Here is a 21,677-nt window from a genome sequence, read left to right as displayed (position 1 = left end):
AGACTGGAGTTGACCAGGCAGCCAAGCCCAATCTTCTTTGGCATCACTTAAAGGATACACAGAGGTCTCATGAATGTAACCTCTCCTTTGCCTGCTGAACATTTCTTGAAGCTACAGGAACAGGTCAGCAGTCAGCAGGCTCATTCCGCAGGGCTGTGGAGAATGGTTGAGATTCAAGTTGTGAAGGGGCAAGAAGTGGGGGCAAAGAAACCCAGGCAGACCCCTTGAGGCAAAGGGTGGAAGTGGGCAGACACGGGTATGAAAATAGGCAGAGAATATAAAGGAGTACAAAGGACTTAAAACCAAAACGTGCTTTATTCAGGATTTCACATGAGAAGCAGAAAGATAGGTCTGTGGCAATGGGAATTCCAGCTTGGAGTTTGTAGCCCTCTCAAATGTCTTTCCTACCAGACACACACACACCATTCCCATCATTCAGAAACTTCTCATCGATGCCAGCCACTGTTGACATAAACCATGAGTCCTGATGTCAAACTAAACGCCATGCCTTTGCCATGTGTCCTGACAGACACAAAAGGATTCCCTTCCGTTTCCTTCCAGCAGAGGAGACAGACTTGGCTTAGCAAGGATGAGTCCCTGGGGCAAGTGGAGTCCACTGTGGAGAAGAGAGGAGACTTTCAGGAAGGTGAGAGCAGCTGGGGGGCCTCGTGGGGACAAGATCCTCCCACTCCTCTCATATCCCCCACAGGCTGTAGCCCCACTGGCCTCTCTCCCACGCCTCGGCCATTCCACGCCCTTTCCTGCCTCTGGGACTTTGCAATTGCTGTTCCATCTGCCTGGAGTACCTTCCCTGCTGTTCTTTACATAGCAGACCTTGTTGTCCTTCAGGTCTCATCTCTCTGGTCAGCTCCTTAAAGAGGCTTTCTCTCCTGTTACTCCCTATTCTATTTCCTTCATGGCACTGACCCCAGTCTGTATCATCTTGTCAATTTTTTTTTTAAAGTTTGCTTTGATCCATCCTCCCCACTAGAAGGTAAGCCTCAGGTGGGTAGGCCTTGTCTGTCTCTTCCCTGCTGTATCCCCAGTGTCTAGAACAGAGCTGAGCCACATAGTACGTTCTCAATAAATGAGCAACTGGTTCAATCTTGGGAGTGGAAAAGCCACAACCAAGGACAGCAGTGGGACCACCCAGCCTCTGTCACTCCTCATAGCTCTAGGAAGGAGCACATTACATCTGAAAGCAGTGCTACCAAGTGTGCTTCGGGGCCTCAGATCCTGACTTGGGTGAGCAGGCCCCTCACAGCCCCCAGAACCCCATGCTCTGCGTCAGCTGCTCTGGCCTAGGGTGCATAATCTCGTCTCTTCAGAGAACTCACTTTGGAAGCCTGGAAAAATCCAGCCTGTTTGTGTTATTCATGCTCAGAGATGAATAACTCCTTTTGGCTGATGGGCATCAAAGGCAAACAAGTGATGTCAGGCACCCAGAAGGGTGACATTGATCCAGCACATTCCTGCCCTCGCACCCAGGGAGGAGTGGACAAAGCCACTCACCCCCACCTTGGCCACCAGGCCCACAGGGGCAGAAGCAGTGTCTGCACCAATTAATCAGTGAGCACAAAGTACAGCTTCAGTACCACCGGGGACACAAAGAGCTGTTCGAAAACCAGGCTGTGCTTGTTCTTCCTCAGAATCCATGTCCGTATTTCAAAATGGCAATTGGAGGAAAGCTGGGAATGACCACTGCAGTCACTCCCTGGAGTCTACACGGCAAGATGCAGTCCCGGGAGAGCATGTCCCTGGTTCAGAGTTCAAGGTTGGCATGGCCCTGGCTCCTTTCTTTGACTTCAGGGCTAAGGTGGTGTTTAGGCTCAAGGAGCAAAATGTTCTTCCTTAAGCCTCCATTGGTTTTTCTTGTTTGAAATGCTAATGGGGATGTTTCTGGGACAGAGATGCAGGTCAGCCTCAGGATGGTTTCCTCCCAAGGGTAAACCCCTGCTTGGTTGGCCACACAGAATGAGCTGCTGTTTTCCAAGGCTGATCCTGGGATGTCTCTGCTGAAGACTCGGGAGGCAGTGTCCTAAGTTCATTGGAAAGGGAGCTGAGGTGGTAGACCAAGAGTTCTCCTGATGCCTCCATTTCTGGGCCATCTCTCTCATCATCCTTTTCTTATTTCAGAGTGACAGTGTGCAGGGCGTGAGGATAGGAGTGTAACAGTTGGGGCAGGCAGGACTGCTTGGGTTTGGATTCTGGTTCTGATACACAAGAGCTGCAAGGCTCTGATCCAATTCTGTAACCTTTCCACTTCTGAAATAGAGACATAATAACAGCACCCACACCCAAGGGTTGTTGACGGGACTCTGTGAATTTATACAGGTGAAGTCTGAGAAAGTGTGTTTTATTATCAGCATTAGCTGTTACTCCCTCACAGAGGTGATTTAAGATGTCAGTGAGACAAAAACGTTTCAGTACATAATGCAGAGCACACAGTGTTTGATCAATAAAATATTAATTATTATTGCTACCAACACTTTGCAGTCTGGCTAAGGTTTTCAGGAAACCTAAGAATGTAACTGAACTAAAAAAAAGATCTGGGAACATGAAGGTCATCTGCTGTTCCCCTGTCAGTCTTCTTTGTTCCAAGGGACAATTATCACCCTGTGCTCTTTCAGCACTTAAAATTCACACATCAGGAACCTAGAACTAGCCAAGAAAGCAACAGCCCCTTTAAAGAGTTCAAGCATGGAGCAGACAAGCCTCTCTCTTCAGCAGTTTTAAGCTGTAGGAATTTGCAACAAACAAGCTTCAACTTTAGCAAGGCTCCTTTAGCACCATTCCCCAAAATGCTGTGGGATCCCCACCCCTCCAGGGTACCTGCAGTTCCTTGGTGCTCGGGTACTTTCAAACTTTTCCTCTATGTCCCCTGACCCTGGGCTTTGAGTTGAACACATTTGAAGACTAAACGCAGAGTGAACAGAAGGGCCTGCTGCAGGCTGTGAAGCACACAGTTATCTTGCACCTAGGCTACCCAGTGCCCCATCTTGCCTCCTGAGTGACTGTGGGTGAGAACCGGTCCTCTCTGGGCCTTGGCTTCCTTCTTCACAAGAGGTCATCTCTAGAGGGCGGAGCAGAGGTTGTGAGGGGACATGGAAAGCTCCATCTGTCTCTATATTTGCTAATTTCCTTCATGGCCCTCCTGACCATCACAGAGCAGGGATTATGGAAAAACCCCCTCGTGATCAACGCTGTAAAGGTCTGCAAACACTCGCTTGCACTAGGTGACCGTGAGCACATCACTTGGCTTCTGGAGCAGCACAGAGATGGATTACGGGAAGGGGTCCAGGCCACAGTCTGGAGGAGGGGATGCTGGCAGCCCCCACACTCAGCCCGGCCCATTCTTGCACCACAGAGACCAGGCCCGGAGTATGGACTTTCAGCCCATGGCTCTCCTGGGTCGTCAGACCTCTCACTAAGACCCGAAGATCGATGGTCTCCCATCACAGAGGTGGACCCCTTCCTGACACACTCTGACCTTCCTCCACATGACTACCTCCCACTGCGGCCAGAAGATTTAATACACAGCTGGTTCAGGGTGGATCCAAACGCACACAGTGCAAGTGGGGGAAACGGGTTTCCAAGGCAACGTCCGAGTTGTTTCTAGCGACCCATTGACCTGGCCCTCCCCGCCTTGCACATCCCCAGAAGTGAGCCAAGACTGTGGAGGGTGGCTATACCTTGGGTTGCCTGGCCAGGGCCCGACTGTGGTGGGAGGTTCAGATCCCACGCTGGGAGGGGCCCTGGGGAAGGTCACGGGGAGAGTGAGCCAAAGCAGGCCTCATCGCCTCCCTGTAACCTCCTGCTATTCCTTCTTCTGACAGCATGGCAGTCAGAACTGGGGTGTGGAGGCCTCTGTTCTAGGAACTGTTAAGAGTAGCTCTTAGAAAAAAAAAAAAAGACTCTAAACACATCTCGCTCTGGGATGGAGCGCAGCCTGAAACGGTTAAAGTCTTTCATCCACTGTCGACTAAGAGGAAGACCTCTAGTACCTAACGCAGAGTCCTACCTTCATCAGACTCGCAGTATTTTCTTGGAGTCAGGGTCCCTTTCTCTTCCTGGCCAGTCCCACATCCTGCTGGGCCTGTGTTGACCAGCTTCTGTTTCTCATTATCTTTCCCCCATCCTCTTTAAAGGTTTCTCACTCCACCCAGGGATTTTATTTTTAAACTTGCACAGTAATGCTAGGGCTGAGCAGCACACGCTGCCCACGTTCACGGGAAACTGGGCTGCCTGGAGAAGCATCCCACTTTTCAGAGACTCCCTCCCTCTCCTCCTTCCCTATATATTGGGTGCCTCCTCCATGAAGGGCCCTGCCTCGGTCCCTACCCTTGAGAAGTTTACATTCTAATGAGGCAGAGGAATGGCAAACAGTGTACACACACACACACCCCCAAGTAAGTCAACAAAAAGAAATAAGTAAAAACCGTGTTAAGATCTACAAACGGAACGAACAAGGTCCCAGAACAAGAGAAGCTGCTACAAATTAGGTAGAAAGGGAAAGTCTCTCCAAGGTGACACAGAAGCAAAGATCAGAAGGATTAAGGGGCTCCAGGCATGCCAAGAGGAGGGATGAAGACTATTCTTCATGGAAGGAAGAACCTGAGATAAAGCCCCAAGGTGGACAAGAACTCATGTGTTCTAGACTCCAGCAGAGGCCAGGATACCTCACGAAGAACAAACAGTGGAGGAATGGGTCAATATGAGGTTGGAGAGGTGTGTAAGAACCAGATCATGTACAACCTGGAGTCAAGCAAAGAGCTCGGGCTTTATTCTAAATGCTCTGAAAATAACTGGGGGATTAGCATTAGAGGTGACATGCAACAATGGACAAGTTAAGACCCTCACTTGATCCTGAGTGGAGATTTGATTCTAAGATGGGTGGAGGGAAGGCAGGGGTCTGAGTTAGGAGGTCTGGGAGTCATGTAGAAAGGAGATGGGGAGGCTGAAACAGGGCCACAACCAGAAACAGGCTGGCTCCTCCAGGAAAGAGCCCACTACTAGACATCCTCTCTCCAAACAGCTCACACAATAACAGAGCTGAGAAGACAAAACAGAGCACCAAGGCCCAAAGTCACAGGGTTGGTGAGAATAAGCACGAGTTTAGCTATCGTAATGCCTGTACCGAGCCACATTCATGAGGTTTCCAAACACAATTAAGTAAGATCTTTGTCCAACATTGGCTCCCAAGATTTTCTGAAAGATATAAAAATACTCTGTTTTTTCTTTAAACCATGGCAGCTCCTCTGTCATTTATAGCTTTGCCTGAAAATGGCTCAGACTGAGTGATCTGACCACAGACAAAACTCAAAGGTGACTTTATAAGCCTTGAAAGAAAGTGAAAGTGAAGTCGCTCAGTCGTGTCCAACTCTTTATGACCCCATGGACTGTAGTCTACCAGACTCCTCTGTCCATGGGATTTTCCAGGCAAGAATACTGGAGTGGATTTCCATTTCCTTCTCCAGGAGATCTTCCCAACCCAGGGACTGAAGCCGGGTCTCCTGCATTGTAGGCAGACGCTTTAACCTCTGAGCCACCAGGGAAGTCCTAGGTCTTAATGACCTAAAAAGAAGGAGATGGGAGGGGGCTTCGGGTTGGAGGGGACACATGTATACCTGTGGCCAATTCATGTTGATGTATGGCAAAAACCATCACAATATCATAAACTAATTATCCTCCAATTAAAATAAATAAATAAATAAAATTTTCAAAAAAGACCTAGGAAGTGGTCCCTCTCTCCAAGAGCAATACAACTATGTTACACTCTTTGGAAGAAAGGAGATGGAAAACAGAAGAGCAATGCAGCCATTCTACACAGTAACAGTAATAAGAGCTATTAATTGTTGTCTACTTCAAAGCACTTACTTGTAACTCAGTTAATCCTCCAAAAGGTTGATGACGTAGGTACCACTCTCCATCCTTTTTACTGATGATGGAGCTGAGACTTAGAGGGAAGTGAAATGATGTCTGGTAGTAGAAGCAGCCAAGTCAGGGCCCAGAGGCTGTTCAATCTCTATTGGCAGGACTCCTAACTGTCCCAGGGCTTGGTAGCTCTCTGCTTTGGTCACCATTATGCTTTCAATGCAGCACAGAAAACAAGGTGAAGGAGATCATCCAAAGAGCCAGTGAACAAAGGTATGAGTAACTTTGCTTTCTTTCTGTTTTTCTTTTTTTAATGTTTTGAGTCTAGGACACAGTGGATTCTCAAAAACTGTTTATATAATGAAGTTGTTGAGTTAACGAGTATGCACTACTTAAAAAATTATTCTTAGATAATTAATATATTTCAGTATAGGAAATGGAAGTAATACCAGAAAATACAATTTAAGAAAATAAAAGTTTACCCATCATCAAGAGATAATCACAGTTAAAATATTGATAATTTCCCAGTTCTTTTCTTGTGTTATATATATGTCTGTGTTGGTGTGTCTCTCTTTCTGTGTTTGTGTGTCTCTATTTGTCTTTTTCTCTGTGTGTGTGAAACAAAATGGGATCATATTGTCTTTATAGACTTTTAACTTACCTTTTCATTTAGCAACATACCATGGGTGTCCTCCACTCAAGACTGTTCTGAAACAGATTTTTTAATGGTGGCAGTGTACTCCTCTATAATCTCATGAGTCCTTTATTATTGGATACTCAGTTCATTGTCACTATTATTAATAATGCCATATTGAATATCCTTCTACAAAAACATTTAAGCATAGCTCTATTACTGTTAAGGAGGAAAGAGCAATACATATTTAAATAGGAAAAAGAGAAAGACCCCTATTTTTAGGATTCTTCTTTTGTGCAGGGCAACCACATTTCTTACATCTGTCCTTTGGAATCATTTAAAGATGGGGAGATGTCATCTGGAATGTTCCCCATTTCCCCAAGTCTGGTCATTATTCACCTCTCAAGTATGTTTTGGTGCTATTCTGCCACAGTGGAGATGGGTTAAGGAAAATCCCAGTTGTGGCTAAATGTGGGCCCTAAAGTTAGACAATTAGATTTAAATTCCAATTCCATGCCTAACCAGTTTTGCGACCTGTTTCATCATTCTGAGCCTCATTTTGTGTGTGTGGATGGCACACACCTCAGAGGATATAATAAAACAGGTAATGCTCTTCGGGCACCTGCCTAGCACAGGACAAATGCTCAGGAGAAGGTGATTTTTATTATTACAAAGGCAGAGGAAGGCTTTCCTTACAAGGTTAGTTCTTTGGGAAACTCCTTCCCAGCCTACACTACAAGATCCATGGAAAAAGAATTTTAAAAGCACTCAACATACCCTCTGGCTTCACTGCCTTTTTACTCTTTGGATATGCATGTGCACACATGTGTGTGAGTGTGAAAGCCTAAAGTGGTAAAAAACAATTAACTCTTTTTCCTTCCCTTGCCAAGAACTAGGTCTGCTGGATTAGAGATATTTAAAATCTGTTGTTCACAGCTGCATAAAGAATGTAGCTTTTCTTTCCATTTTGCCAGCTGTGTTTTGTAACTGTCTATCCTAAAATAAAAACAAAGCTGACCAAAAAAAGCAGGACTGTCTATATCAGTCCTAAATTGCTCTCAGTTTTATATAACAAAACAGAGAATATCTAACCCCTAAAACACAGACTACAGAAAGAATTCATCCAACTCATACACTGTCTAAGAAAGACACACAACTGGCACATAGTAGGTGCTTGTTGAACTTTGTTGAATATATTTATTGAATACATGTTTTCCTTACAAATAACAAGCTGTCGCAAAATCATTATATTCATTTTATCTAAATACTGTCAGAGCCTATTCAGAGGGGCTGAAGATGACAGATGATGAAATGAACAGATGCTTTCTGAGTCTGTAAATTGAGTGTTGGGAAACTTTCTCCTCCTAATTCATGGCTCTTGAAATATGTTTATGATCCTCATGGAATTGTGTAGGGATTACTCTAAATCGCCATCAAGGGGAACATAAGTGATAAAGCACTTCTGATGACCAGGCCAAGTTTTTCCATCTTTGTCTAAATATGGGAAATGCTCAGGAAAATCTTAAGTGTATCTATAATAATGTATCTACAATATCAAAATGACTCTAGAGATCACAGATAGCACATCTGGTTGTAAGGCAACCTAATGCTGGGCCAAGATTTTAATTGCAGGGCCAAGCCCTGAAGTCAAACAACTCCTAGGCCCTGTAACAATTTTCAACTGGAACAGCCAGCATCTACTGTCCTCAGACATTCATTTCTCCATATGTTTTGCTGGCATTGGCTGAGTCCCTTCTGTGCATAAGAGATCAAGCCACAGAATGTTCAAAGACAAGATACATCTTCTGCTCTCATGATGTCATAATCCAGTGAAGGGGAGAGACAAGCCAACAACTGGATGGAATCTTAGAAGGAATGGAAGAATCGCTAGGCAAAGCACTGCACCATGGGTCCTCAAAGGAAGGACCCTTTCTACTGGAGATACTAGCGAAGGCTTTGCAGTGGAGGTGCAATGTGATGTAGGTCCTGAAGGGTAAGAAGAATTTTAGCTAGAAGAGACTGGAAGGGAAGGCCCTTTCAGGCTGAAGGAATAGCATGAACCAACTCAAGAAGGCCTGGACGTGCGACAGTGATGTGAGGCTTCCAGGCAAGATTAGGGGGTCACAGAAACCCTTTGCCAAGGGCCTTAATGTTTGGGAAGTGGGGAGCGATGGAAGGTTCTGGTAATGGGAGGGTTGGTGAGTACGTATTTTCCTTTAGAAGACTGGAAGAAGTGACTGGCACAGCAATGCCACAAGACCAATCTCGAGGTTCTGGCTTCTGTTTTCTATCTGTTTAACCTCTCAGCAGCTTTGAACGGTGTGGCCCAGAGCCAGCTTTCCCGCTGAACGTTGTGATCCTGTAGCCTCTGGCCTCCAGTCCCCTGCGACTTTTCCTCTGAGATCACTGGCCGCACTAGGGATCTCTTGAGAATGTGGGATGTCCCCCGGGGTAGCTGCCTCTGTCCACCTCTCTTTTCAGGCTCTGGGTCCTTCTCCCTTGAAGATCCCCATCTCTCCCCTCATCTCTGACCCTCCCGCATCTGCCTCCAACTTTGGCTTCTCCCCAGAGCCCCGTGTCCAAGGCCTGCCCAACACCCAGCTCTGAATAGATGGTGTTGCACCCCTGGGAAGCAGCCTACTTTGTCAGGCACTTGGTACCTGCCTCACTGACCAGGCTTCTCCTGATTCTGTCCATTCTTCCATCCATTCATCCATCTTCCCCACCATGTCCTATGCTATCTAATTATTCCTTTGCTGAGTTCCTGGCATTTGCCAAATCTTCTTCATGCTCCTCCTCAAGTGACTTTAGACCATCCCTTCCCTCTACTCTCAAGGCTCGAGTTCCAGATCATTTGTCTATTTCAATTCAACAGCTATCTATGAAGCACTGGGGACTTTGCTGGGGGGTAGAGCTGTGTGAAGGAAGCATATGGCTCTTGTCCTAGATGACCTTGTAGTCAAGTAAAGAAGATGAATATTAAGCAAGGACTAGAAGACTAGTGAATTTTCAGAGATGGAAACACAGAAAAAGTGTCCCTTGGCCTCAGTGCCCAGCCCTCCCCGCCTCCACCAAGATTTTCCCATAAAATGTTACCAGAAACATCTTTCTAATTCCCTTCTCAAAGATCTCCACTGACTGCCCATCACTTGCAGATAGAAGTCTACACTATTCAGGTGGCACCACTCGGGGTCCTCTCTGGTGTGACTCCAAACTAGCGTTCACTGACCTGCAAACTAGTGTGCACGCCCTGGCCCTGCAGCCCCACTCACTCATGCTGGGACCAGACCGCCTCCACCTGCCCACACTCGGGCCTCTGTTGAAGATGTTTGTCCTTGTGTCTGACCTGCCACAGCTTCCACTAAATCCTCCTGGACCTCTTCCCCTTCCAGTCTCTAGCACCTTCATCATAGCACTTACCAGTCTGCCTTACTTATGATGTTCCTTCTTACCCTCCCTCAAAGGACAGGGAACTTGTCTTATTTATCCTGAATAACGGTAACAAAATAACAGCTACAGAGATCAGATGTGCCAGGTGCTGTGCTAAGTGAAGTTACTCATGTTACCTTGTTGCACCCTCATAATGAACAATGTGGGGTGGGGGCTACCACAGGTCAAGTAACCTGATGCTCCGAGAGGTGAACTGACTCTCTGGACTTAAGTCCAGGAAGCCAGACCTCAGAGCTTATGCTTAGACCTTTATTCCCTTGCAGTGTCCGGTCAAGTCCATGTGCCTAATGGTAGTATGTGTGGGCCCTTAGTAGGTGTAGTGCAGTTAAGTGAACGGAGACAGTGAAGCCCAGAGCAGTCTTCTCAAGGTCATTACTGCAAGTCACAATCACTGGGCAAAAGCACAATGCTGAGTGGCAGCATCTTCTCTTACACGTATTAGCTAGGAAATGCAGGCCATTTTCAAAGCAAAGTAAACATTTTTGACTGACTCAGGAGCAAAGGATTAGAAGGCGGCTTGTTGAATGCAGGAGCATTTACTCTGACTTGGCTTGGGTGGTGACGTGCTGCACTCACAGCTGTCTTTTGCCCAGACATCCAAAGCAGAGAACTTCCCATTTACACACACCCGCTGCCTCTGCTGAGCCTGAGAGGAGGTATTCCACAAGGGGAACACCCTCTCCCCTGGACTAGACCTGTCCGTTTCCGTAAGGAAAGGGTGTGGTGTGGAGCACCAGCCCTACCCGTGGGCCTGCCCTGCTCAGCTCCAGACAGACCTGCCTTTGTGAGCGAGGCGGGAGGTAGGGAGTGGGGGGAGGAGGCGGGCACCGCTTGGCATCCCACATCCTGGGAGCTGGGCCAGAGGGGAGAGCCACGGCGGGAAGGCTGGGGAGGCGAAAGGGCCGCTTTCCCGGACGGCTGGACACGCAGCCGCCACCAGTCAGCTGGGAGCTTCCTCCATTCCTTTCTGGGATGAGCGAGGTAGGAGCTAACCCCACAGAACCTTCAGGAAGGTTTGGAGCCCTGGGCTCTGAAGTCTGACAGTATTAGACACTTTGACCTCTCAGAGCCCCCAGAAGGACACACTGCAGTGTGGGACGGTCGATAGTGGGAGGGCATCACTCCTGCCTTCTTATTGTCTGCCCCTCCCATGGCCTGGGAGGGACTCCGGGGAGGGTGCTCTTGAGGCTCCTCATCTCGCTATCCTACAGACACCTTTATACACCACCCTCAGCTTCATTCATATCCTGGCTTATATGCCACATGTCCTTCTCTAAACATATCAGAGGATGTACAGATAGGCAGGCAGTCGAACAGACTGATAAAGAAGTAAACGTGGGGATTTGTGTCTAATGTGTTGTGCTTTCTCCTAACTCGATGCCATGTGGCCGCTGCTGCATTTTGTGACATCTGCCCCATCCTTTTCAGCACACGGCACCCTGTCCAGAAAATTTTTAAGGCAGCAGAAACCAGTTTTGAGAAGCCAAGACATTTGGGACACACTCCTTAAGACCACGAGAGTCATTCTGTTACCAATGCAGTGAAGACTAGAGATTCCACAGCTTCCCAGAGGGGCAGGCCCACCATGCTCCTCCAGATCCAGCCCCCTGATAAAGATCTTGAGGGGGAGCCAGTGGCTGTTTCATTGACAAAGTCTGAGGTTTTTATCTATGCCATTCCGTACCTGAGAGGCTTGTGTTACCCTGGAATCCCCCAGCCAAGGTACAGGCACAGGTCTTGAGTTTCCTGCCCCTGGGTTTGGTGCAAAGAGGCAGGCCAGTTATAAAAGGTAGCATAAGGCAGATTGCAAGGTAGGGGCAGGGTTAGAGTGGGGTGTCTCACCTCAAAAGAGAAGGGCTTGCCAAAGAGCTAGGCTGGGGAAAAGCCATTAGTTCTATCTTCTGTGCAGAAAAATGATGAGGAAGATTAGGAGGGCTCAAGAAAGGAACTGGCCAAACCTATCTCTCCATGAGGCTCTGTAGCCTCCCCCACAAGGAAAGGCTTGCTTGTGGCACTTGAAGAGGAAGGCTGTGCGATGCCCTCAGGACCATGGAGAGCTGTGAATGGGAGAGACCAAGTGGGAATCTGAAGACCTGGGGAGGCTCTGGGTGCATGAGTTACAAATGTTATAAATGTAAAGCATGATTGATTCTGATACATAAGACTCATTAAGCAGAGGTAAGAAGTTTTGAGAAAAATATGGTATTTACATTTAGGGTAGGGGATGCCAGCAAGGACAGAGGCAGACAGCTTTGTGAAGTGAGTCAGGGCACTTAAGAGGAGACGGAAAGATGAAGCCATCCAGAAGAGTCTTCTTGGGGGAGGTCTCAGGTGATTAACTGCTTGACAAAATCCCAGCCAGGGTTTGGGGTGGTCTTTCCCAAGGAGGGAGAGAGCCAGCCCACTTCCCAAGAAAAACAGTTCCTGAAGTAATGACTCCAGAGTCCTGAGGGCAGTGCAGGGGAGTGCTGAGAAAGGAGCAGGGCAGGAAGTGGGAGCAGGGTTCCAGGTGAGGCAGTGGGAGGTGGCACCTCAGCCACCATCACAGGGCAGGATGGATTTGGGTTCTGAGATCCGTCCCATTGAGAGTCTGAGATGAATGTTTGTGTGGGGCTCCCAAGATACCTCAGGAATAGTAACACTTGTAACAAAGTATAACTTTGCTACCTAAGGTAACATTGTTTATTTGTATCATCATCTAACATTTATCCAATGTAGCACTGAGATAAGCAAGCAATTTATATAAACTTTGTCTCCTCTTATCCTCACCTGATAACCCTATGAATGTAGGTAGTATTTCTCCCTTGCAGAGCAGAGGAAACAGGCTCAGAGAGGGAACGTTGCTTAGCGTGGGTCGCACAGAGAGCAGTAGCCAAGACAAGCCTTGCCTTCAGCAGGCCTGACTGCAGGGCCCAGGTTCCTGTCCCCCGGGTGCCGTCCGTGTTAGTCGCTCAGTCGTGTCCAACTCTTGCAACCCCCTCGACTGTAACCTGCCAGGCTCCCTGTCCATGGGATTCTCCAGGCAAGAATACTGGAGTGGGCTGACATTTCCCTCTCCGGGGGATCTTTCCAACCCAGGAATCGAACCCATGTCTCCTGCATTGCAGGCAGATTCTTTACCGACTGAGCTACAAGGGAAGCCCAACTGCCCCCCAGGGAAAAGGCTCAATCAGTCCAGAGAGAAGAGGGGACCCCAAGATGTGGACAGAACCATGAGTCTGGCCAAGGGGGAATGACACAGAACACCCCCACTGCCGCTGACTGGCTGTCTGCTTCCAGATCAAATCTCAGGCACCATAAACTGCATTTTACGTACCACTAAAAAATCAATGCTGCACATCCTAGTATCAGAGATGTTAAAATACCAAAGGAAAACTGCATCTGAGGCTTGAGAAAGGGTTCTAAGTGCCATGATGCACCAAAAGCCTCGCCTAGGCTACTTTATCTCAAGCTAACAATAGCCCTTTATCACCCCCGCTGTGAGGGAGGGGGACACACCACTTGGAGCAGCAGAGCCTGTGCCATGGTCAGTGACACAGCACTATGAAGCCCCGAGCCCAGGAGGGTCCTCAGCAACCTCCCGGGCCCCCAGCCGCTGTGCCTAACCACCAGGCCACACTGCCTCTGAGGCAGATGGGCCATCTTTGTCATTTGTTCCTTCTGGTGGGCAGCCAGCTAAACAAACCAAAAACACAACAGAGGCACTTTTCAAGAGAAAAGAAAACTTTGCTTCATTGCTCTTCACAGGCTCATCTGTGCCTGGACCCACTCCGAGTCTCAAGCTCCCCCTGAACCCTGGGGATGCATCAGCCTCTGGTTGCCAGCTCAGGTGACCCATTCAGGAAGATCTTTCAGCTCTGTCCTTTCATCTCTGAGTTCATAAGCCTCCTTAGTCCCGGGTCTTTCTCTGACCCACATCTCCTTTTCCCCAAACTCCAGCTGGTGATCTGTACCAGATTTTGCAGCATCATCCTTGACCCTGAACTTTATTCTTCCCACATCTTCCTTGCCTCCTCCCATCTTCCCAAGTGTCTTAACTCTTTGGCCCAGCCCTGCCATGTTCAAGAGCCTTATTCACATATTAATCACTTCCTAGCCCTGTTTCATTCCTCCTTTTCGTTTAAGGCTTTCTAGAATCCCTGCATGTCAAAAATGAAAACACAAAGAAAAGAGACGTGGAACGAGATGGTTTTATGTGGAAAAAGCCAACTGGACAAGGTTCCTTAATTTTTATTGCCAAGACCTCCATCACCTACCGTGGGCTGTGTAGCTATAAGCTGGCCTCTTGGTTTCCCAGCCTGTGTCACTGTATGTCTGCTTGCCAGGTGTCCTGACCTCTTGGCTGTCCTTCCCACAATTTTCCAAAGTGAAGGAGGCAGTCGCATTTTAATGAAATCTCCGCCATCTCTTTGAAACACCCTGGTTCCCTCCTCTCCTGGCCACTGAGTCACTTTCCCTGCACATCTCTTCTCAGAACTTTCCCGACACAGGAGATGAAGGAGGGTACTTGGCACTTTCTACTTTCCAGATACTACTCCGCACTTCAGTGAGAAATTAAAATCACAATGTGTGGACACACCTCCTAACAGGCAGAATCACTGTACTGAAAAATGCCCATTTTCTTTTTTTCTGATTAAGCTTCTTCTCACTCTCCTCTATCCTTCAGAATCTCTCTTCTTTTCTGCACAGCTGTCTCAACTCAGTCTAACCTCCCACAAAGCCCCCTTTAACATAATTTCCACTTTCCGTCTATGTACACTTTTACTGAAGGTTTATCATTATTCATTTTCAGTGTTTGATCAAAGCATTAACCCTGCTCAGTACAGATTTCCTTTGCTCGGAGTTCCTCCAGAGCAAAGACCTGTCTGCTTTGTACCTTTACTCCATCCAAGGGTCATGAGGACACAGTGAATATGTGCCGAGGGAATGGATGACTCGAAGCCAATGCTGGGCTTCTGCCTCCGTTTAGGATACGAGCACCGTGAAGCATCTGTTCATTTGACACACCTCTGTGGTTCCCTACCATGTGCCAGACCCTGGGTCAAGCATGGTGGGTATGAATAAAACAAGAGTCTCTGATCTCTTTTTTTTTTTATTTTAATTGGAAGACAATTGCTTTACAACATTGTGTTGACTTCTGCCATACAACATGAATCAACTATAAGTATATATTCGTCCCCTCCCTCTTGACCCTCCTCCTCCCCCTTCCCACCCCTCCAGGTTGTCAGAGTACTGGGTTGAGCTCCCTGTGTTATATAGCAACTTCCCATTAGCTATCTGTTTTATATATGGTGGTAATGTATATGTTTCCATGCTACTCTCTCAATTTGTCCCACCCTCTCCTTCCCCTGCTGTGGTCCCTGCTCTCCTGAAGCTTCACTTTTTTTTCTTAATAAATGTTTATTACTCATCTGGCTGCACCGGGTCTTAACTGTTTCATACCAGATCTTCTATCTTCATTGCAGCATGCGGAATCTTTAGCTGTAGCATGTAGGATATTTAGATGTGGCATGAGGACTCTTGGTTGTGATATGTGGGATCCAGTTCTCCAACCATGGATTGAACCTGGGCCCCCTGAAAGGAAGCATGGAGTCTCAGCCACTGGGTCACCAGGGAAGTCCCTGAAGCTTCACTTCTAATGGAAAAGGACGGTTTGAAAATCATTAAATTGAAGTCTAGTCACCAAGTACTGGACTCTAATAAGTGTGCTGGAGAAGGTCTTGAATTTATGCTTGTCCTAGGAGGGCTAAGAAACTGGGAAAGGGAGAGTCAGCGAATGAGATGAAGGCATTTTTTTAACCGCTTTATTGAGATTTAATTTATATACCATACAATTCACCCATACAAAGCATACAATTCAATAGATTTTATTAAATTGACAGAGCAGCGCAACTATTGCCACTATCTAATCTCAGGGCATTTTCATCGTGCTAACACCTCCACACTCACTAGACTATCACTGCCCCATCCCTCCTCTCCCAGGCCCTGGCAACCACAAATCTACTTCCTGTTTCTATGAACTTGCCAATTCTGGACATTTTATATAAATTAATCAGATGCTATATAGCTGTTTGTGACCAGCTTCTTTCACTACCATATTGTTTTCAAGATTCATCCATGTTGTAGCATTTTATCAGTTCAGTTCAGTCGCTCAGTCGTGTCCGACTCTTTGTGACCCCAGGAACCGCAGCAAGCCAGGCCTCCCTGTCCATCACCAACTCCTAAAGTCCACCCAAACCCATGTCTAATGAGTTGTTGATGCCATCCAACCATCTCATCCTCTGTTGTCCCCTTCTCCTCCTGCCCTCAATCTTTCCCAACATCAAGGTCTTTGCAAAATGAGTCAGCTCTTTGCATCAGGTATCCAAAGTATTGGAGTTTCAGCTTCCCTCTTGCCATCTCCTGCTGGACCACTTCCAATGTGCCTTGATTCATGGACCTAACATTCCAGGTTCCTATGCAATATGGCTCTTTACAGCATCGAACCTTGCTTCTATCACCAGTCCCATTCACAACTGGGTGTTGTTTTTCCTTTGGCTCCATCCCTTCATTTTTTCAGTACTTCACTCCTTTCTATAGTCCAGTAATACTCCATTGTATGAGTATACCACATTTCATTTATCCATTCATTCACGATTTGTTGGACAGTTGAGTTATTTCCACTTTTTGGCTATTATAAACAATGCTGCTCTGGACATTATTATATGTTTTTATATGAACACATGTTTCCACTTATCTTAGGTATGTCCTTAGGAGTGGTTTTGTTGGGTCATATGGTAACCCTTGGACAAGCATTTGAAGAACTGTCCAACTGTTTTCCAATGTGGTTCACCAATTCTACATTTCCACCCAAAATGTATAGGGGCTCCAATTTCCCCACATCTTTGTCAACACCTGTTATTATCTGTCTTTTGCTTACAGCTATCCTAGTAGATGTAAATGGCATCTCATTGTGGTTTTGATCTGTACATCCCTGAAGGTTAATGATCCTGAGTATCTCTCCATATGGAGATGAGAATATCTAAATTATGTTTGTGAGACAGCAACTGACTTGAGTCCCAGAACAATGCATGCCTGTCACAGGTGCTCAATAATATCACTGAATGAACACAACTCAGAATGTAGCAAAGAAAACTGCCTTAAAGGACGCTGGCTCCATGAGCCACAGCAGGCCTAGAAGAGGAGTGGTTGGATAAAGGAGTATATTTTGCAAAAACGAAGTGATGTATTTTGATCCCTCTCACCCCATCCTGCTGCTGCCTCTAAACCTGTTCCATTTGCAGCCTCCCTTCTCAGAGGCTGGGTCAGGAGACCTGGCACCCAGAGCAGGGAGGGAAATTGGAACGCTGAAAAAGAGGGCAGGCAACCCAACTGCCAAGATTTGCAAAACTGCTTAAGCTCCCTTTTAACACAGGGAGGGCCAGGCCTGGCAGACAGACTATAGAGTTTCTGTCACTGTGGAGGGGGCTGCCCACCTGCCACTGGGGGTCAGACTTGAGAATGATCTGCCTGTGTGTGTGTGCAGGGGGTGGAGGTAGCTGTGGCTCTGATAATACCCCCAATGAGTTGAGAGGAACCCTGGGCCTGCAACACAGGGAGGCCTGGAAGGTTGAGAGGGTGGACAGGTCTGAGCCCCTGGAAGGTGGATGCAGACTGGACTCCAGACTTCCAGCTGTCCCTGGGTGATGTAGACACTGACATGAGGGCCAGAGGCCAATGTATGGTGACCTGTAGCAGGGCCAGGGACAGGTCTCCTAGGCTGGGAGGCAGACAACCAGAGGGGCCACGGCCAGCAAGAGCCACTCAGCCAGGGAGTCACCCTGGGCCCCAGCTAAAACGAGTGAAGCCAGGGCCTCAACTTGAGCCATGAAGGCCATATTGGGCAGTTCAAGAGCAGGTGGAGGGCTCCACACCGAGACCTCAGGCCCCAGAGGCCCTGAGTGAGGGTCTTGACACTTCCAATAAGAGGCTGAGTGGCATCTGCTCCCGTTACAGCTGGATGATGCTTTGGAGAGGGGCAGGTAGAGTGGCCAAAGATGGGGGGCTCTCTGGGTTGGGGCATCACCCAAGAGGGCTGTTTGGATTCCTATTCTGGATGAGACTGATGTTGCTGCTTTTCAGCCACCTAACCGTGAGGTCTTGGGAAGAAGCCCAGATTACAGACGAATGAAGAGACGCTCCAGTCACAATGTGTGATGAAACTGGTAACATGCCACCTGGGGCCTTGGAGGGCTAATTCACTCAGCAGTGACCCAGGCTGCACAGGCAGTGGGCACGGGACATGTTCGGAATCCAACCTCAGCCTGAGTGTGGCTGTGTGTGCAGTTGTTTCTGAGGGTCCACCGTAGGGTCTAGGAGTGTCTAGGCAACTCTCCTCTACAACCAGAAAACCAGCTCAAAGTGCACGGCCTTTGTCATGTTTGGCTCAGATCCTTTAGAAGATTTTGGAGGTGTGTGGATGGGCCAGGCTGAGAAAACATCACCCCTCGAACAGTGGCTCCTCTGAGTTTTTGAGCCCTTCCTTTATTATAGGTACTGCGCTAACACACGTCATCGAATCCTCCCAGCGACACTGTGAAAGTAAGGACTACTGGTGGTTGTGTTTTATAAAGAAATTGGGGGCTTAGTGAGGTCCCCTAGGATCTCATACACAAGTGTTGGCATCAGTATTTGAAGCACAGTGATCTAGCTGCAGAGGCTGAAGACTGACCACTGGATACATGGTCTCTCACTTTTCTATCTAAAAATTCCCCTTAAGATTTGAGGCAAGAGCTGTTTACTGAAGGAAAAATTTTAATGTTATTGTTTCATATTTGAAAAAAAAAAAATTGCCCCAAAAAGTGACCAAAGTGGACTAGTGAACAAACTGGTAGAGAACCCGAGTAAGCACTCTTTAACAGTGATTCTTTGCCCAGTATAAATCACCTCCAGCAAACCCAAGACCTCAGCTTTGTTGGTTATGTAACTGTACTCAAAAGACACTACACCCAGCTCAGCTCAAAGCATGTGTGCTCCCATCCATCTGCCCCTCCACCCATCCATCCGCCTACCCATCTCTCCATTCACCTACCCATCCATCGATCTATCTACTTTTTCCTCTCACCTCAGCATTTCATCTCACTTTTCCCTCTCAGCCTAGTATGTATAAAGCACCAGGGGCCCAAATGAACAACAAAGTTCCTCCTTTGAGAGGTTCACAGTTGGGGCAGAAGCACCCCCGCAGTACAATGTATACAGGTAGAGATGGTGGTTTAGCGTGCATGGAATAGAGAATAGGTTTTTTTAAAAGAGAGTGTAGATAGGCAGGCATGAGAAGGAGGGGTTTTGCTAGTGAGCTACCCCCCAATCTCTGCACCTTCTCCTCCTTCAGGTCTCAGCTTAAATGTCACCTCCTCAGGGAGTCTTGCCTGACTGTCCTAAAGTTGGATTTACTCTTTATCCTCTGCCTTTGTTTCCTGATACTGAATTTTTCTTTCTCTGTCGTTTAAGTCCTGGGTGTGTATGTGTGTGTGTGGTGGTCTCTGTAAAGTTCCAGGTAAAATGTGGTCCCATAAAGACAGGGAAAAGGACTTACTTTTTTCACCAAAGTACCTCCAAGGCCTGACATACCATCGGTCCTCAGTTTGTTGCCTGAACAAACAAAGGCTAGAACTAGATCATGAAGAGCCTTGAATGCCAAACTAAGAAGTTTGGGCTTTGGCCTGCGGGCAGTGAAGAATATGGAAGAGTATTTGAGCAAGGATGCTATGCAGGAGGCACAGGAGACCTGGGTTTGATCCTTGGATGGGGAAGATCCCCTGGAAGAGGGCATGACAACCCACTCCAGTAGTCTTGCCTAGAGAATCCCCATGGATAGAGGAGCCTGGTGGGTCACAGTCCATAGGGTCGCAAAGAGTTGGATATGACTGAAGCGACTTAGCATGCATGTATGCATACATGAGGCATGATCAGATTTGTGGTTTGGAAGGACAAGGCTGGAGGTGTTGTGGGTGAGGTAAGAGGAATAAGCTACAGAGAGAAAAATTAGAAGCAATCGCCTCAGATTGGGGTCAAGATTTCACCATCCTGGCCCAAGACACTGATGGTAGGAAAGGGGAGGAATGAAGATGTAAGGCATACTTAGGTAAAATCATTAGAAAATGCCTGTGGGAAACGAGGGAATGGGAATATGACCAAGGTCTATAGTTTGGGTTACTTTGTAACCACTGTACTGTCACTCATTAAGGCAGAGGCAATTTGGGATTTTGGAGACATGGGCGGAAGCTGACGCAGACAAGGGCATGTTGGGAGAGGAGGAGGGCAGGCACATAGTTGAGAGAAGACGTGTGGGGCAGACCTCTGAGGGGTGATGAGCATCCAAGGAAGGGCCAAAGGACAGAGCCATGAAAAGATGCTAAAAAAACGCAGTTAAAGAGGAAGACCTGAAAGCCAGAGCAATGGTTGAAACCAGACAGAACAGAATGGTTTAGAATGGGACTGGAAAGTTCTACCGCCTATGGGAGCAGGAGAACCCACGGGAGGGAGCAGTGGAGACCCTGGGTCAGGCTGCCCCTCAGTCTGACGGTGGGTGCAATGGGTCAGATCTGCAGACGGTTACAGAGAGGACAGCGCCAGGGCCAGGTGTAACCTCCCAGTTGGTACATGTCGAATCGACCGAGAGCAACTACAACCAACGCACAGCTCCAGCAAACTACATGGCCTCAGGTCGCCTCTGGCTCACGGGCCACCAGCTTGCAGTCCTGGTTTTGGAGAACATCACGGGCGAGCTTTTCCAGAGGCAGTTTTGTAGGAAGGAGGACTCCAGAGGGCTGAGGGTGACTGAGGGGCTGGAGGCAGTGACACTGGGCGGGGTGGGGGGGAGCTTGGCCACGGGGAAAGCTAAGAGTGAGGTGGGAGTAAGAGGGCCCCAGGGAGGGTGGGAAGAAATCTTTAGGTGGAAGACATTGAGCAGGTCTGGGGTTGAAGGGTCAGGCTGAGAGCACAGCATTCTTGCTCTCTTTCCAGAGGGCTGCACAAGTGTTATTGCTTTTCCTTTAAATTAGAAGAATATGCTTGATATACTTTCACCAACTCCATTCCACAACCCGAGGTAGTCATTTTTTCAGGTTTCTACCTACGTAGCTATACATACACATATAATATGAAAACCAGTTATGGGATAATTCCACACATACTGTTCCAGGGCTTTCTTTTCCCCATATGTCTAGCTCTCTTTTCATGGCTCCCTGGTATCTGCTTGACTATATACTTTGTTTTATCATTCTGTTATTGATGCAGCATGGTTTCCCAGGTCTTGTTATGGGAAACAGTGCCTCTGTGAACTTTATACATTGATCTCTGGGTCCTGGGGTGAATCCCTCCATAAGACAAATTCTTAACATTGGACTTACCAGTCAGAGTCTGCACACAGTGTGATGTTTCCTTGAAGGACTTGTCTGCTTTCTCCTTAGGGCCTGGGGATGAAAAAGGCAGGGAAGAGGTATATTTCCAAGGAAGCTTATACAACTGAAAACAAGGCTTTGATGTATTCCAGTCTGATGACTGTACAGATTTCTTTTTAATCAAGATGCTGCAGGTAGGGCAGTATTTATTTATAGGTAACTTTTATTCATTAACCTGATAAAGATGGAACAAACATAAATAACTTGTAGACAGAGAAAATGACAGTCTACTCTTCTTCGTTTGAATAACCATCTTCTAGGACTCTTGCCTGGAAAAT

At 47.4% G+C, this 21,677-nt stretch overlaps 1 protein-coding gene and 1 long non-coding RNA gene across 13 annotated transcripts in view; one reads left to right on the top strand and one right to left on the bottom strand.

Moving 5' to 3' along the window:
* FGF1 (fibroblast growth factor 1) overlaps positions 1-21,677 on the top strand; it is a 123,063-nt gene that overhangs the window by 19,623 nt on the left and 81,763 nt on the right. The window contains exon 1 of one of the 11 annotated variants that reach the window (XM_020902846.2): positions 10,829-10,939. The exons of the other annotated variants lie outside the window; for them this stretch is intronic. The gene's annotated coding sequence lies outside the window, so the exon portion shown is untranslated. Of the gene's footprint in view, positions 1-10,828; positions 10,940-21,677 lie in introns of those variants that run through there. 11 annotated transcript variants of the gene reach the window in all.
* Positions 297-10,027, bottom strand: LOC110143247 (uncharacterized). 2 transcript variants are annotated; one of them, XR_002315546.2, is made up of 2 exons: positions 9,929-10,027; positions 297-616 (listed from the first exon to the last, which is right to left on the bottom strand). It is a non-coding gene; the product is annotated as an uncharacterized lncRNA (long non-coding RNA). The 2 variants fall into 2 exon arrangements; XR_011486890.1 differs by lacking the exon at positions 9,929-10,027 and adding an exon at positions 4,022-4,311.

This window comes from Odocoileus virginianus, chromosome 3 (assembly GCF_023699985.2).
Source record: "Odocoileus virginianus isolate 20LAN1187 ecotype Illinois chromosome 3, Ovbor_1.2, whole genome shotgun sequence".
NCBI classification, from domain to species: domain Eukaryota; kingdom Metazoa; phylum Chordata; class Mammalia; order Artiodactyla; family Cervidae; genus Odocoileus; species Odocoileus virginianus.
Note: the sequence above shows the minus strand (reverse complement) of the source record. Positions and strands in the feature narration are given on the sequence as shown.